The sequence below is a fragment of the Vigna angularis genome, chromosome 1 (assembly GCF_016808095.1).
Source record: "Vigna angularis cultivar LongXiaoDou No.4 chromosome 1, ASM1680809v1, whole genome shotgun sequence".
NCBI classification, from domain to species: Eukaryota; Viridiplantae; Streptophyta; class Magnoliopsida; order Fabales; family Fabaceae; genus Vigna; species Vigna angularis.
Window position 1 is genome coordinate 1,856,982 of NC_068970.1, and position 7,339 is coordinate 1,864,320.

Below are 7,339 nucleotides of genomic sequence, written 5' to 3' on the forward strand. Positions count from 1 at the left end.
ACAATAAGAAAATTAAATAATTGTAATTGTTCGTGCGATTGTCGACATCAACCTAGCACTCAATACTCTCAGGTTTTCCTAAATAAGTAAATAATGGTATGAGTACTTGTGTGACAATACCTTTTCTCTCTCTTTTAAAAATAATAAAAAATAACAAAAGTAAAGTTTTAAAGTATGAGCACTAGTATGAGCACTCGTTTAATCGTTCGCATCGTCTTAATGTCGTTTTAAAGGTATGAGAACTCGTGTGACCGTCTGCGTCGACCTAATACTCGTTACCTTATTTTCCCAACCATCCTAAAAATACCAAAAAAAATATAAAATCTTCAAAAATTAGAAGCATCCCCATTTTCAAACAACACAAACAATTAATGTGTTAGTTCACTCTCCAAAATATCCAAATTTATCCATAATCTATTTTCAAGCAAATTTTCCAAACAATTTTTCAAACAAATGCCTAAACAAACTTTACAGATTTTCAAAAGAATTACGTAATCCTGATTTTTTATTTTGAATGAGAATACGTAGGATCAAGGTTAATACTTGTCATATTCAAAAAACTAAAAAATATATTTTGTTTCTTTACATACACATAACATACTTTCATTGATAAGAGACCTTTTAGAGTGATACCAAAAATAAATTTGTGAAAACTTGATCCAGAGATTATAAATATGAAAAATAATGCTTGATCATTTAAATAAAATTATTAAACTTAAAATAGCTGGTTTAAGAGAATACAATTTTTTTTAACTTACGTATTTGCCATAAATTTATTATACTAGTAACTAGATATTATAGGATACTTAATTCCTGATAAAAGACCTTTTAAATGATGTCAAAATAAATCCGTAAAATAAAATTATTAAACTTAACATAGTTGAATTAAGAGAATACAATGTTTTTTTTTAACTTACATATTTGCATGATTAAATTTATAATTACTAATAAAAATGCATGTGTCACATTAAATAGAGGTATCCGGAGCATAGTGTTGAACTGCATTAATAAGTCCCATACCGCCTGATCATAGAAGAGTCCCGCTAAAGCTTATTATAAAAAGAATTTTCCTTCTCTTTAATTCTCATACCTTTCTCGGCCTTTTGGCTAAGATCAAGTGTAGTATCTGTTCTTATCAGTTTAATATCTGATATGTGGGTCAATGGCTCACACGATATTAAATTAATTTCTTAAAGGGGAGATTTTGAAACAGTGGCTTGCTACTGGAAATTTCAAGTGTTGCTCAAGTCTTGCACTACAGCTTGAGCTTGGCACACCCTACAAATGAAGCTTTTAATTTGGTTTACTACTGGTTTAAGTCTACCATTTATGGGTCTTGCATCCCTACAAATTTGGATTGACCTTTTCATATTTAAACTATAATAGGCCCAAAGATTATGAATGTGGAAAATAATGTTTGATCACATAAATAAAATTATTAAACTTAAAATAGTTGAATTAAAAGAATAATAACTAGATATTAGAGGATGATTAAATTTATAATTACTAGTAAAAATGCATGTGTTAGACATTATAGGATGATTAAATTTATAATTACTAGTAAAAATGCATGTGTTACATTAAGTGACCTGAGTTCATTTTTTTGTGATAATAAAAGATAATAAAACTATCATTATTATTATTATTTTTATAAAATTAAATATATTTTATGATTTTATTATAAATATTTTTTATTTATTTGTACTCAATTTTTTAATTAAAATATAATTAAGTTTAAAAAATGATAAAATAGAAAAAAGTTAAATTTAAAATAACAGTCGGGAAAATTTAATAAAATAATTACTTTTTATAAAATTGAAAAATAAATGTAAACACCAAAAGAAAACTTCTTTATTTATATGTAAAGATTATATCATAAATAATTCTTTTTAAGTAAAATAATTATTAATATATTTTATTGTTAAGATAATGATAAAATATTATAACTTTAAGATAAAAACTAATTTGATTATTTTTATGTAATGTGTTAATAGTTGGGATTAAATGTGTATTTTAGTATTTAATAATTTATGTTTGATTATTAAAGAAAAAGTTAATATTAATATTTAATTAATTTTGAAAATATTTTTTTTAATTCTTAAATTTGAATTTTTTTAAATAAATATATATGACAACTATTAAAGACTAAATATATACTAAATCTACTAATTAATAAACTTCAAATAAAACTAAGGTAATTAAAGTTATTATATTAATACTGTATTTCCTTTTTATTGTATTAATAACAAAATATCTTAATAGTCATTGTATTAAACAAACAATTTACCAATAAACTTACATTTTTAACATGGAAAACAATTTATTTTATCATCGTACTATTAATGTTTTAAGAGATAATATTTTGGAGAGAAAGAAACTTATGTTTTGTTTGTTTTTATAAGTGGATTTAAGAGTGAAAAATTATGCACCGAGAGAAGAAAATGAAAAATGATTTTGTTTTAAGAAAATTTCAAATTTTGTAAACGTTTTTAATTAATAAAATTATAATTTTAATGTTATATCTAAAATTAATTTAAAATAAAATGTAATTAGTTTAATTCTCATGCATACCTACCTACCTTCATTCCTTTGTTCAAATTACACGCTCTCAACTATATTGTTATTAGTGATAATAAATACAAAACTTACTTCTTCCATTCATATAAATCTTATATAGTTTAAAACAGATAAAGTGTTAACACACATATTTTAATGTAGTTATAAGAAGAGTGTTTCTTTATGCACTTCTAATTTTATAAATAATAGTAGATTTGTCTTCTTAACAGCTTAGGAATCTTTGATCACTTTTTATGTGTCTCAGATTCTCCTCTCATATTTTTTTATTAAAAAATTCTAGCAGCACCCTGCACATTGCACCCTCACGTCTCATTCTTCTTCAACTGCGAGTTCTCAGCTTTCTTCTTCTTTTTTTTCATTTTGAAGGTGTAGGAAGAGTTTTGGGAGATGCAGGGATAAGTACTAAGAAAATTTACAACTAACAAAGTAAAAGAATTGTGGTGATTGGATTTCTTTCATTCTTTCTTTTAAAATATGATATGCTCTTCCTGTTTGAAAAAATTAACCAATGTATAAGAATAAAATTAAAACCTACAAATAAATGTCATTTTAACTAGTATTAATTACTTTTCATCTATATTCTTAATAATATTAGTGACAGGGAACTAAAACAACTAAAACTATAAATAAATTAATGACGAGTAGGTTAATCAGGCACGTATTATTAATATGAGAAATTTAAAGTATGTACCCAATATTAAATATTTATTAATATGTAGTTTAAAATTGTTTAATGTCCTAAATGCATTAATATACAGGTACAAATGTTAATTATTCTGAAACATGATATCAAGGATTTTATAAAAATATTAAAAAATATATAATTAATCAAATATGCATCTTAAAATTAAATTTAATAAAATTAAATTTTATGTTTTATTAAATACAATGCATCTTTTATCATAAAGAAAGATGTTTTTAGTAAGTTAAAACAAGCATGAAGATGAATTCATTGTTGTTCACATACATAATTTAAAATATTAAGTATTATGCTTCAGAAGTTGTTTATATTTATATAAATAGTGTTTAATTGATAAAATGAGTTGGGTAAATATAAACAAGATAACTAGTTTTAAACGAAACTGAAACTTTTTAATGTCAAACAACTTTGGGTATGCTCTATTATAGGATCTTGTTCTATTATAATAAACGGTACAAGCAACGTGACAGAAAGTGAAGAGACAAGCTGCCATAAGACGTGTTCTCGTTGTTTGTCATATTTACTAAAAGTTAACACCGTCTAATTTTAAGAACTAATATTAAGAGTTTTAAAACTATGAGGATTAAAAACCATCAAAATTTCAAATAAGAACTAAACCTAAAATCGTGTGATACTTAAGGATGAAAAGCATATTTAACCCTTTTTTTTTTCATTTTCCTGTTTGTCAAATCCTGACATAGTAGTCATGTTTAAATCTAAATGAAGTCATGCTAGGAAAATGAATATGAAGTTTTGCTTCTCAATAATACATGACGTCCTGTTCATGTTTTTGTTTTTCTCAAATTTCAAGTATTCAACTGCATAAATATTTTATTCACTAAATCATATAAAAAAACTTATTTTATTTATTTTCTTTGATATTTAATTTTTATTTATTTAAAGAACTTTTTTTTTAAAACAAATTTCATAATTTATCTAAAACATTTTTAATTTTATTAAACACTATAAGTAAAAGTTATATTTAGTATAGATGATTTCTTTTTCTCGATTGAATCAATTGATCTCAGCGTGTATGTACGAAGTTGTGTTAAAAAAAATAGCAACAATGATTAGGCGATAAATTTTAATCTTAGAAAAGTATACATTTACATAATTCAAATCTATAAAATCTCATCAAACAATAAGTAAAAGCTTCACACAAAAATCAATTATTAATAACTTCAACACATTTCTTATCCAATCAAACACACCAAAAAAATGAACTCAAATAGTTTCAATATTCGATGACTTATGAAAGATTATTTTAAATATTAACATTTGAGACTAACATCTTCCACCTAATTCACAAAAACATTTTATCCTCCAATTGTTTATATAAAAAATTATTGATTTTTTAGCCTCAACTCTATTTATATGGTAACTAACATATGACAATGTAGTTCTTTCCACGTCCATTGAAGGTTCCTCGCAATTCTTTCCCTTAATTAGATGTGAGGATTCTCTTTCAACATTTTAAAATGTAATACTCACACTATGATGGTAGGAACCTCCATCACAACACACACATATATAATTCATATGTTATGTATACTTATACAAAATATAAATATCCCCTCACATTCATATCAATGATCTCATCTCATCTTCAAAATCACACCTTTAAATATCAATATATTTATTAAAAGATACACTATGATCACATAGTCATATCATTTATGCTCATACAACTTTCACATCCCTTTTCAACATGTATTAAAGATCTCAAATTTTCAAATGTCAAAACAAGGCAAAATTTATTATACAACCTAAATACAATTTCTAAAGTTATATTAATCATGTCAATTTAGTTATTATTTATGTGAAAAATAATATAATCATCTAAATATCTTTAGGTTTCTTACTCTATAATATACTATGAATTTTGAAGAAAAGATATTACAGTAACCTGAATAAACTCTTAAATCTTCAAGGATTCATCTTAACCATCAACAACCTCAATGACTAAAACTTCAAAACCCTAAAACATAGTATGCATGTATGGTTAGGAGAAAAAAATGAAGAGGAAATTGAGAAGTTTACCCAAAATCACTGCTCTATACTTTAAAGGTTTCTCGGTTCCTTATCAACTTAGAAAATTAATTTCAAGCCATTACTTCCTGCACCCTATCATTTTCTTCCTACACCTTATCACTTCTGAAATTTATTTTCTGGAACACAATAAACATTTAGTGATCTCACTTCATATTATTTTCTCTCCTGTTTGCCAAAACCAACCCATCCTTTTTCATTTTTACTTTAATCACTTTAGTGATCAGCTTACCAATAAGGCCCAGTACCATTTCTTTACATACTTAAACAATATTTTTAAATTGATATGTTCGTACCTTGAACTGGTAAGTATTATGCCGAATTATGCTTCTTGAACATTGCTCTTAAAAAATGATTAAAATATACTACATATGTTTTGGAAACTTTTGAATTAAAAATTATTAAAATTGAAGAAAAAATTTACCTTGTGATTTTTCAAAAACTTTTCACTTCCTCGTTTGCGCCTCTGCCTTGTGCCTTCCCCCTTCTGTGTAAGACCACTGTGACCGTCTTTGCGTTTCTCTTATGTGCCTTCTGTGTCTGTTCTGCTGTTGTACATTCTAACGTAAGACACCACCAGGTAAGGGCGTAAATTCGTCCGAACTTCATAGCATGTCAGTAGTACCAAAAATGCCCCCAGCATAAACGTACTTCATTAACATTGGTAACATATGCATTCACACCATTTTTACTAGATGTATTTCTATGATCCATCTTCCATTAACCCCCACCGAACAAGAGTGTAACAAGTTTCTTGGAGAGAATAAGGTTATTTAATAGTATTTAATAATACATACTACAAAGTAACATGATAAAATTGCAGCAAGCCAGCAACATCAGCAATTTGCACTCGATTATTATCATTGTCTGCATATATTCATGTGTTTCATGCAAAAGGAAAAAGCAATGTTTTTAATAAAATGACCAGAAAAGAAGAGGAATGCAATTGTTCTTTCCTTTCCCTCACACAGCTTCACCACCAGCAGAAATTTGGCTTGCGGCGACAATTCCAACTCCTAAAGAAAGGCCCATGACCTAGTCACCATGCAAAAGTGCATAGCAGAGGCCAAACAAGATCAAATTTTGATTGGTTTCGGAATGCAATCAGCAGATCCAAACCCAAGTCAGAGTTCAAGATAGCTATGCATATTCCTTTACCGCGAAGAATACAAAAAGCCAGTAATGCAGTGATAATATACGACAGAAACTTAGAATTCTGTTAAAATCCCGAGGCCGCAGTATTCACATAAACCCTGCCAATAAAATCTTAAGGAACAAAGAAGCCTCTTTAACTTCCTGTTCCCGGGACGTACCTCTCCCTACTTAAGGAAAGAAATCTATACATAGTATGAAATTGGGTGATCTGAATGGTGCAGCCGACACCAAAAACTTGTTGAAAACATTTTAAAACACGAGTATCCTAAGATATATATATATATATATATATATATATATATATATATATATATATATATATATATATATATATATATATATATATATATATGTATATGCTTAGGCATAAGCTGAAGGGAACAACTGTTCTGTTTCTGTGATATGGGCACATTGCCTATTCCTATCTAACTCCTAATCCGTTGAACCAAATCATCCTTTCCACTCCCAACCTAAGAAGCCTCAGTTTAATAATTTCCATGTTATTCCTAGTATAATCTGGTGTTAGTCATTCAAGAACTAAACTAACTCTTATGAACCACGACAGTTCAATTTCAGTTCCGCTGAATATTCAAACTTTGAGCCAAGGTTCAATAAATAATCTAGACATATATTAAGTGCATAACACACATGAAGCAAAACAATCAATGTTAGTGAATAACTGATGCCAATTTGATGAGCACTTAATATGCATAGAAAACATAAAACAGAATTACTTTTGGATCGATTCATTACCAAATCCAAATTATTTTCCAACCACACAGAATCAACCCTTAAACTAAATCAAACAAATACAACAGAAAAATAGAAAAACCTCCAAAACGTAGAATAAGATGGTCA

General features: G+C 26.8%; 1 non-coding gene across 1 annotated transcript; it reads left to right on the forward strand.

Annotated features, from left to right (window-relative positions):
• Positions 1-1,086: 1,086 nt before the first annotated feature.
• On the forward strand, positions 1,087-1,282 carry LOC128195068 (U2 spliceosomal RNA). Its single transcript, XR_008246642.1, has one exon. It is a non-coding gene; the product is annotated as a U2 spliceosomal RNA (small nuclear RNA).
• Positions 1,283-7,339: the final 6,057 nt, after the last annotated feature.